This window comes from Nerophis lumbriciformis, linkage group LG24 (genome assembly GCF_033978685.3).
Source record: "Nerophis lumbriciformis linkage group LG24, RoL_Nlum_v2.1, whole genome shotgun sequence".
Taxonomy (NCBI): Eukaryota; Metazoa; Chordata; class Actinopteri; order Syngnathiformes; family Syngnathidae; genus Nerophis; species Nerophis lumbriciformis.
In genome coordinates, this window is record NC_084571.2 from 22,006,918 (window position 1) to 22,017,500 (window position 10,583).

Below are 10,583 nucleotides of genomic sequence, written 5' to 3' on the forward strand. Positions count from 1 at the left end.
CCATCCATCCATTTCCTACCACTTGTCCCGTTCGGGGTCGCGGGGGGTGCTGGAGCCTATCTCAGCTGCATTCGAGCGGAAGGTGGTGTACACCCTGGACAAGTCGCCTCCTCATCACAGGGCCAACACAGATAGACAGACAACATTCACACTCACATTCACACACTAGGGACAATTTAGTGTTGCCAATCAACCTATCCCCAGGTGCATGTCTTTGGAGGTGGGCAATGTGTGCTAAACCCTAACTCTGTACCTACATGGTAAATGGGTTATACTTGTATAGCGCTTTTCTACCTTCAAGGTACTCAAAGCGCTTTGACACTATTTCCACATTCACCCATTCACTCACACATTCACACACTGATGGCGGGAGCTGCCATGCAAGGCCACGACCCATCAGGAGCAAGGGTGAAGTGTCTTGCTCAAGGACACAACGGATGTGACGAGGTTGGTAGAAGGTGGGGATCGAACCAGGAACCCTCAGGTTGCTGGCACGGCCACTCTCCCAACCACGCCACGCATGACTTGCTAATAACATCATCAATCAGGAGGATGCTACATGCCAACGTATCGTGACAAATTCTACTGTTACTGGATTTACTGCTTCATTGTATCTATTGCCATAAATTGTGGACAGTCTCTGTGATTAAATCTAGTTTTGTCTCCGGTGGGCTGACCCACGGCGTCCTCATCTTTGTCTCCAACATCGTCGCCTCCGCGACCCCCGCCTGGCCTGCCTCACAAGCGGCCATCAAGCAAGCGGCTCCCTCAGTGGCAAATTCATGGACGCCCCTTACGGCAACAGCAGCGACGCCCAGGACTTGGGCCTAGGACTCATTGGCTGCTGAGGTTCTGGCACCACGCGCCTCCTCGACGGCCACAGTTCCGTGGTCGCCCTTTGGATTTGGGGACAATTGGCCTGGCGGCACACCGCCAAGTCCTCCCTCCGCCCTCCCGTGATTTTGGACTTGTTCTTTTTTTTTTAATTATTATTATCTTGGGACATCTGGAATCTGTCCCTTAAGGGGGGTACTGTCATGATCCATTTTGTTTGGTTCGGTATTTCCTTGGTTGTTGTTTCAGTTCTGTTCCAGCACCCTGGTTTTTTTTCTTTGTTGCCTGAGTGCTGATTAACGTCACCTGCCTCTGATTACTGGTCAAGACGCTCACCTTCTCCCGGTCACTAATCAGATAGCTATTTATTCCTGCCTCTCGCAACACTCTGTCTGGCAGTTTTTGCTTCTTGTTTTGGCTTGTTCTGAACTTTAGCTTTCCGTGCCATCTGCACCTTTTTTGTATTTTGGGCTTGACTTACTGGAATAAATCATTCTTCCTACCTGCACGCTGCTTCCTGACGTCCGTCCGCATCTTGGGGAAACGACCAGTGCACAAACATGCGACCACGACGTGACACATTACATTGTAATTGTGTTGTATGAATGTTTGAAATAAACTGAAACAAACTAAAACATTGTAATAAAATCAAATTAAAAAACCCTAAAAGCGTGTGCAGCCATCTAGTGGCACGAGAAGAAAAAAAAGAGGCCTTTACTTAAGGTATTTATTATTGCACTTCAACTGCTTTTACAAAGACAATAATGCACCTATGCCTATTTTTTTGATTGACGCTGTCAGAGAGGTATGAAGCTGACTGCTCTCAGTATTCTGCACCACAAAAAAACAACAACAATGCAACATCAATACAGTTCTTGTGTTGGATCTCATTAGGGTGTGAAAGTGTACCTGTGAGTCTTATCTTGTGTTGAGGCATCTGCAGGCATTTGTATTAAAAGAGAATTCCCACCCTGAATACAGAGCATTGTTCTCAATTTATACACAACATAGATCTTTTTTCCCCCCTGAAGGCACAAGTAACAACTCCTGGAACAAGATCTTGATTATGGTGTCCCTTATTTGTTTTAAAGGAATATATATTTAAAGGTGCCATATGTAATAATGTGGCCAGAAATGTTACTGCAATCACAGTCAAAATTCTGTAGTCCCCTCTCTCCTTCCCTGACTGAGGTTGCCAGATACGCAGCCGAATCCAGCTGGATGGACTGGGCTACTCCAAGGAACTTCAAAATTCCACTGCCTCTTACTAGGGGTTGAGGTGCTGGGACCAAAGTAGCTGAATAGACAGGCGTTTTGTCAATAACAAATCTCTAACCAACACATTTGACACAGAAATTGGGCTATTTTCAGGCAGAAGTACGTCTTGCCTGCGTACAATATCACAACAAATGGCAATCATTGTTACTGTCTACTATCAGAAACCAAAGACTAAAACCAACTACAACCAACGCTTGCAATGCTTATACTGGTGAAAATAAGTATAGCATGCTTAGCAGCCTTATGTACGCCCAAAAATAAAGAGACATTTTACCAAGATATGCCTATAGGCTACACCAATGAGGAATTATTTGATCATGTGATTTGGCTGTCTCCATACGTTTCACATTGCCATGATGACAGTTGTGCTAATGTTGGAACCCATTTCCTCATTTGAGAGGGAAATAGGCACTGACACTACACATAACCACATAGGTTTTATTTGTTGAAAATATATTTTATCCTGGCAGTTGGAATACACATCAACATACAGGCTAACGGGCATATATTTTCCCCGTTGATGTGTCATTGATTGGGCTAGCGTGCTAAGCATTACACTAGGAGCTAAGCACCATCACACCAAGAATTCTTTGCAGGAACATACTAGCTTTGTTAGACAAGATCATAGACTCTATTGGACAATAAAGTTTACATACCAAATGTCCATTTCCATTTATTACAAGTATTAAGAAATCGTAAATGCCTGACTTACCTATCAAGGATGAAATTAGCAAGTTTGGCGTCAGATGAAAAAATCTTCTCCGCCTTCAATCGTCTCCATCTTTCAAAGGCCTCCCCGATACAAATACTGGTTTTGTCCCTGGCTTTGTCTTGAATAAGTTGAGAATGGTAACTTTTAGATGTACTAAGGTCTGACATGTTTAGTAACTTTACCAGTGGCAGTAGCCAGACCAAGATGGCGGTGCGTAACTGGCAACCTGGATGTGACACACTCACAGACTTTCTAATTGGTCAAAAGGTGGAGGGCGGGGCATCGAAATGAAAATAATAACAATATTTCTGGGCTGTAAATCTAATTTTGAAATGAGCATATCCCAGCTGAACTACTGTTATCAGTTATAGAGGTATTGGAAAAGAACATGATTTATTAATGCCTTTTGACATATCAGGGCCATTTAATGATGACTTGACATGGAATTGTTACATATGGCTCCTTTTAATATTTGAACATTACAGATGATTCCTCCACTGACATTTAAATGACGCCTTTAAGTTGTGTCCTTGCGCGTGATGAATGGCGGGGATGAAAAGCGACGCCCGCATAGGACTTGTTGACATTTTCACAATTCCTGTTAGAGCACTAAAGATGCTGGTGAGATTGATGCCGGAGCTCTGCAGACAAAGGGAGGGGCGGAATAAAGATTTATAGGGGGATAGCGCATCGACAAGTGATCGGTGCCGGTGGCTTTGCAGGGGGAGACAGAAAGGAATGAAATGCAGACACAGAGATAAAACATAAAGACGGGTGGGAGACAGCCAAGAAGATGAGGAGGGGAGGGGGATGAAAAAAAAACCTTGACGTTATCTCCTCCTGTGTGCTTTCAGTAGAGCGGCCTATAGAGAAGCTCCCCGGAGGCGAGTCTGCGTTTCAGCTCCTTCCACAACAGTTCTCTCTCCTTCTGGGCACCCTTCATGAAGCCTCGGTTTTCCTGGGCTCTCCGAGTCAAGTAGGGCATCACCTCGCTCACCGGGCCGTAGGGAACGTACTTGTAGACCGAGAAGCCTGCTTGGCCTGGCATTACATACAACGTGGAAACATCTTAGCTAGACACAGGGCTGAACGCTCAGATTTTTCACTAGTAGCACCGGTGCTACTAGTGAAAAACTAATTGTACAACAGACCATATTTTGAGGCACAGAAAAAATCTAGTAGCAATATTAAATGTCTTAAATATCACAATTTCATTTACAACCCCAGGCAAGGAAACATAGCACCGATGGATTTTACGTGAATCGGTGTCCTGTAGGAATCGGTCGGTGCCAAAAGAGTCCCGGTTCAGTACCCATCTCTTCCAGTGAGTAGGGGTGCCACGATTCGTCGACAAAAAATTTTGTCGCAGACAAAAAAAATCATCTCGTTCACTAGTAGCACCAGTGCTACTAGTGAAGAAGCTTTTTCACTAGTAGCACTGGTGCTACTAGTGAAAAAAAGTGTAGAACAGAACATATTTTGTAGCACAGAAAAAATGTAGTAGCAATATTAAATGTCTTAAATATCACAATTTAATTCGCAACCCAAGTAAGGAAACATGGCACCGATGGATTTTACGTGAATCGGTGTCCTGTGGGATTTGGTCGGTGCAAAAAGAGTCCTGGTTCTGTACCCATCCCTACCACTGAGCGGGGGTGCAACAATTTGTCGACAATAAAATGTGTCGCAAATAAAAAAATTGCGAAAAAAATTGTAGAACAGACCATATTTTGTAGCACAGAAAAAATTTAGTAGCAATATTAAATGTCTTAAATATCACAATTTCATTAACAACCCAGGCAAGGAAACATGGCACCGATGGATTTTACGTGAATCTGTGTCCTGTAGGAATCGGTCGGTGCCAAAAGAGTCCCGGTTCAGTACCCATCCCTACCAGTGAGTAGGGGTGCCACGATTCGTCAACAATAAAATTTGTCGCAGTCAAAAAAATCATCTCGTTCACTAGTAGCACCGGTGCTACTAGCGAATAAGCTTTTTCACTAGTAGCACTGGTGCTACTCGTGAAAAAAATTGTAGAACAGAACATATTTTGTAGCACAGAAAAAAAGCAGTAACAATATTAAATGTCTTAAATATCACAATTTCATTAGCAACCCAGGTAAGAAAACAGGGCACCAATGTATTTTACGCGAATCCGTGCCCTGTGGGATTCGGTTGGAACCAAAAGAGTCCCGGTCAGTACCCATCCCTACCAGTGAGTAGGGGTGCAATGATTTGTCGACAATAAAAATTTTCGCAGACAAAAAAATCAGCTAGCTCACTCGTAGCACTGGTGTGCTACAAAAAAAATTGTACAACAGACCATATTTTGTTCACTGGTAGGGAGGGAGACTGAACTGGGACTCTTTTTGCACCGACCGAATCCTACAGGACACCACCGTTCACGTAAAATCCATCGGTGCCATGTTTCCTTGCTTGTAGAACAGAACATAGTTTTCAGCACAGAAAAAATGTAGTCGCAATATTAAATGTTTTAAATATCACAATTTCATTAACAACATGGATTTTACGTGAATCGGTGTCCTGTAGGATTCGGTCGGTGCCAAAAGTGTCCCGGTTCAGTACCCATCCCTACCAATGAGTAGGGTTGCAACGATTCGTCGACAATACAATTTGTCACAGACAAAAAAAATCAGCTTGTTCACTAGTAACACCGGTGCTACTCGTGAAGAAGCTTTTTCACTAGTAGCACCGGTGCTACTAATGAAAAAAATTGTAGAACAGACCATATTTTGTAGCACAGAAAAAAAGTAGTAGCAATATTAAATGTCTTAAATATCACATATCATTAACAACCCAGGCCAGGAAACATGGCACCGATGGATTTTACGTGAATCGGTGCCCTTTAGGATTCGGTTGGTACAAAAAAAGTCCCGGTTCAGTACCCATCCCTACCAGTGAGTAGGGGTGCAATGATTCGTCGACAATACAAAACAACTGGTCTACATGGTCGTGACGTCATCACTCGTGTTCTTCTCGCGTCAACATTTCGGGTGAAAACATGTCAAGTGTGTGAATATTTCCTCCAATTCTTGTCCAAAACATGAATTCACATTGCTCATTAAAGCATTAAAAGCGGAGGATATCTGGAGGATGCGGTCCCAACTCGGTACAATTGTTAGCGTGTACCTTGCTAGCTAGCTAACGAGCGTGGGATGAAGTTGTGTAAAAAAATAGATTTGCCTGATATCCTAGCGAACTTCCGACAGCTAAACTTTGTCTGAATCAGTTTAAGTACTTTTTAAAGCAGCGTCATGAAGAAAGGCACAATAACTAACGCATAAGATCATAAGTTTGAACCTACAATCTATTAGATGGCTAAAATGTTAAGAATGAATCAATGATACAATTATATACATTGAGTCTATTAGAGAGCTAAAAAAGGAGTTAATCAATATTCAATCATTTATCAGTGTTACTGTTGTCCCGATACCAATATTTTGGTACCGGTGGATGTTTTGTTTAGATTCAGGAGCACTGTCTTTTATTCGCGGTGACACCGTTGAGCTATTATATCCTCCTAGGGCAGGTGTCGGCAACCCAAAACATTGAAAGAGCCATATTGGACCAAAAATACAAAAAACTAATCTGTATGGAGCCGCAAAAAATTAAATGCCGTATATAAGTGTTATAATGAAGACAACACATGATGTAAGTGTCTATATTAGCTATAATAGCCTACTATCAAAATGACTATGTGTCACAGGCTGAAACAAATCTTTGTGGACAGAAATGTTGAAATGTAATAATTATTCCACACATATTTACAACATTAGAAACCATTAGTAAATCAGAGGCTACTTAGAAGGTGAGATAACTCCTGGAAAATACTGGCTTTTAATGGCCAAAGGTACAGATGTGTGTGTCCAAGTTAAGGCTGTCTTCTTTTAATAGATTTATTACAATCTTTGGCAAGCTTGGTAATGTTTGCTTTGGTCTGGAACAACATGGCACACAAACAATCTGCAATGCAGCCAATATTACATACAGATAATGTGTCATGAGACATGCAAAACTAAATTATATACTAAGAGGATAAAAGTAAAGGATATTAAATGAGCTCAAATATACCTACAAATGAGGTATAATGATGCAATACGTACATAAAGCTAGCCTAAATACCATGTTAGCATTGATTAGCTTGCAGTCATGCACTGACCAAATATGCCTGATTAGCACTCCAACAAGTCAATAACATCAACAAAGCGCACTTTTGTGCATTCATGCACAGTATAAAACTTTTGGTGGACAAAATGAGACAAAGAAGGAGGGGAAGATTTTACATGTAAACAAACTGTTGCATCACAGTCCACACTATGGTGAGTTCAAGAACTCCCGAAATTAGTAGGACAAAACGATGTTCACCAAACACTCTCATCAGTGAAGCATACACACAAACATATTAAACAGTGGGGTTTCTAACAATTGGGAAGGTTTGTCTCATGTTTGTCCTCAAACAAAAAACATACTAAAATAAGAACAACATTTTTCCCCATCTTTTCCACTTTCAATCCTTTTTTTAAAATGTTCCAGGGAGCCACTAGGGTGGAACTAAAGAGCCGCAGGCGGCTCAAGAGCCGCGGGTTGCTGACCCCCGTCCTAGGGTGTGTAGTGAAGCATGTTTAGCTATGTCTCATCCTGCTGGGAATATACTTGTAAGAAACTTACTTTATTTGTCACCATGGAGGCCAGGATAATTGATTTAGAAGTAGCTAAAACACTGCCGACTGTGGATGGATGTTAGCTGCTAGCTAGCTAGCCATGTCTTAAAGCACCTCTTCCTGAGGGTGTTTCAGTGTTATAACTTCACATTTATCTTTGTTTTTTAGACCAAAATGTGTCCATTCTCCCTTTTCTATTTATACACTGTGTCTTCTTGTAAGTACTCTGTGTGTGTGCACTGCCGAACATGCAATGTCATGACGTGACGACGCGCCGTCATGCCCGTTAAAAATAAAAAAAAATTAAAGAAGGGGGAACCGGTACTTTTCAAACAGAATAAAGTACCGTTTTTGATTCATTAGTACTGCGATACTATAATAGTACTGGTATACCGTACAACCCTAGTGCAGGGACGTGCACATGATTATAGAGGGGCAGGGGCTCAAAGTCAGAAAAGGGCAGGAATTTTTTTTTTGGTCCTTTACACAATATGGAAATTAATGTAAAATTAAATTTGCTAATAGGAAGCTAACTACTTAGCTGTGTGTCCTTTGTAGGTAAAAGTGATTGCCATTTCTTTTGTGTCAACAAATTATTGTCATAATGAGTTAATTCACATTATCATAGGCTTGGAAGACATGAAAAGCAACAAAACACTGGTTTATTGTTAAAGATAAGCACTTTAACATTGAACAGTGCAACATGAACTTTGAAAAAAAATACAAAAATAACTACCGAAATGGAAAAAACTTCAATGTGAAAATCTGTCCTTCTTCCCTTAACTTGATGAAAACACCATCAAGTTGTAACTTATGGTCTTTCTCACTTAATGCTCAGACTAAACAACTGAAACGCAATACAGGGCCAAAAATATGGACCAGGGGCCAGTAGAGGGCTGTAGGATGGAGGCCACCCATACCCAAATATGCTCCTCAATGTAAATTCAGGGCTTCCATGAAATGCTGTGAAATCAGTGCACAATCAGTAGCCAAACCTTCTGGGGGCCTTAAAGCAGCAACCTTCTGGGGGCCATGTCCCTGTAGATGTTGATCACATCATTGTGATTTATGACTATGTCTTTTTCAATGGATAGGAGAAGGAGATCAGACAGCCTCTCTTCTGTGCATAGGCCTCTGAGTAAGTTTTTGACCATCTTCAGTTTAGAAAAATAGCTCTCTACTGTGGCAGTGGACACGGGAATCGTGGCATATGTTTTCATTATTTCTTCCAGTGCTGGAAAGATGTCATGTCCACTGTTGTCTCTTAGTGTTCTTAAGATCCCCTTCAGTGTGAGAGTGTCATGTGTCATTATTCTTATTATTGTTATTATTATCATTATTATCATTATTACTATTATTATTTTGTTAACCCACACAGTAATAGCAAAGTCACAATAAACTTTATATCTAAACCTCTACTGTGAGAGAAATGTGATCGTAAACACAGTGCATTTTATTTTGAAAATTAACCCGGTGTTTTATTTTGTATTGTGTACACTACTTCCTGTCCCGCACGATCCGCTCTGCTCTGTGTGGAATTGATGTGCCGTGCTCAATTAATGCGCCGTGCTCCGACGTCCGGCAAAAACAGAAGCTGACACAATACAGCGTTTTTCTGAAATATTACCCATATTAGATGCTGAATAAGTGGACGGCGACTAGACCATAACTCACAGGTTCAAGTTGCTCCACTGTCACGTCTCCTCAGGGGCGCAGTTGGCTCTCTCTCCTCTCACTTACTCACTCACTCGCCCTCTCTCTCTCTCTCTCTGGTGGAAGCGACAGGCTCAAACAACCCGGTATTACAAGAAAATGTGGAGTTTTTGAACCGCTGTTTTTTTCTTTCTTTGTTTTTTTACATCCCTAACAGGAATTTATTAATGTTGTTTAAAGAAAGAAGAAGAAAAAAAAACACACACACACAGGCAGAGGGCACTTTTTAAGACAAGGCAAAAAAGGGCAGGGGCTCAAGCACCCATAGGGCCCTAGTGTGTGTCTTTTCAAACACATCATCACAATTTTTATTTTTTTTTCTTCAGAAAGTTATTTTTATTGTTTTATCTTTTGTTGTTATTGCTATTTTAACTGTCCTTTTTTAACATAAAAATATATTTGTTATTTTGCACTTTTTCTGTTCTTACCTGTAAATGGACAACAGTTTAAGCCTAATGAGCTGCATGGTTACAGTATAATTATATATTTATGACCGAATTTGTCAAATTTGTTGTACCCAAAATATCCCAAGCCGAATTGAAAAGTCGATGGCTAAATTAGAGCCACTGAATATGTGGGCGCTTTATAATCCGACTAGTCGACTAATGGTTAAGATAGTTGATGACGAGTCGACCATTAAAATAGTCGTTAATTGTATCCCTACCAGTGAGTACTGCAAGGATACTATATTGGGTGTAAAGGTTGCTGAGAGGGCTTTAATTATTAGGGGTTTAAAAAAACGTAGATTTTTGAATGAATAGCGATTCTTACTTGTAACGATTCTTAATCAATTAAAAAATAATCAAAAACGGTTTGTTTTTTTAAATAAATAAATCATTTTATTTTTTTACTTGCAGGTCTTTAATTTTTAGGGGTTTAAAAAAACATCGATGCCCGAATGAATCGTGATTCTTACTTGTAACGATTCTTAATTGATTAAAAAATAATTAATCTGTCCCGTCCAACCAGGCAAATCATATTGTTGATGTAGATGATTTTGTGTATCTGCTGTATGGATTTACATTAGAAAAGAGAAGTCTTACTTCTCTTGTTGACTTATTTGTATTTGACTTTATTAAATGTTTGGGTATAATTTATTAAACAAAACCAGTTTTCTTGTATATGTAATGTATGAATTCATCAGAGCTGTTTATCTATTTTATGGAGGAACGTAGTTAACCATAGAACCGGCACCCGATGTTATCAAAAAAGATTTTGAATCGAGAATGGTTTTGGATTGATAATTGATTCTGAATCAAATCATTACCCCCAAGAATCGAATTGAATCGTGTATAACCCAAATATTCACAGTCCTACTAATTTTTTGGGGTAAAAACATATATAGAAGGTAGTAATACTTTTCT

The 10,583-nt window shown here is 40.5% G+C and overlaps 1 pseudogene; it reads right to left on the reverse strand.

Moving 5' to 3' along the window:
* Nucleotides 1–3,591: 3,591 nt before the first annotated feature.
* Nucleotides 3,592–10,583, reverse strand: part of LOC133620361 (proline dehydrogenase 1, mitochondrial-like) — a 52,918-nt pseudogene continuing 45,926 nt past the window's right edge.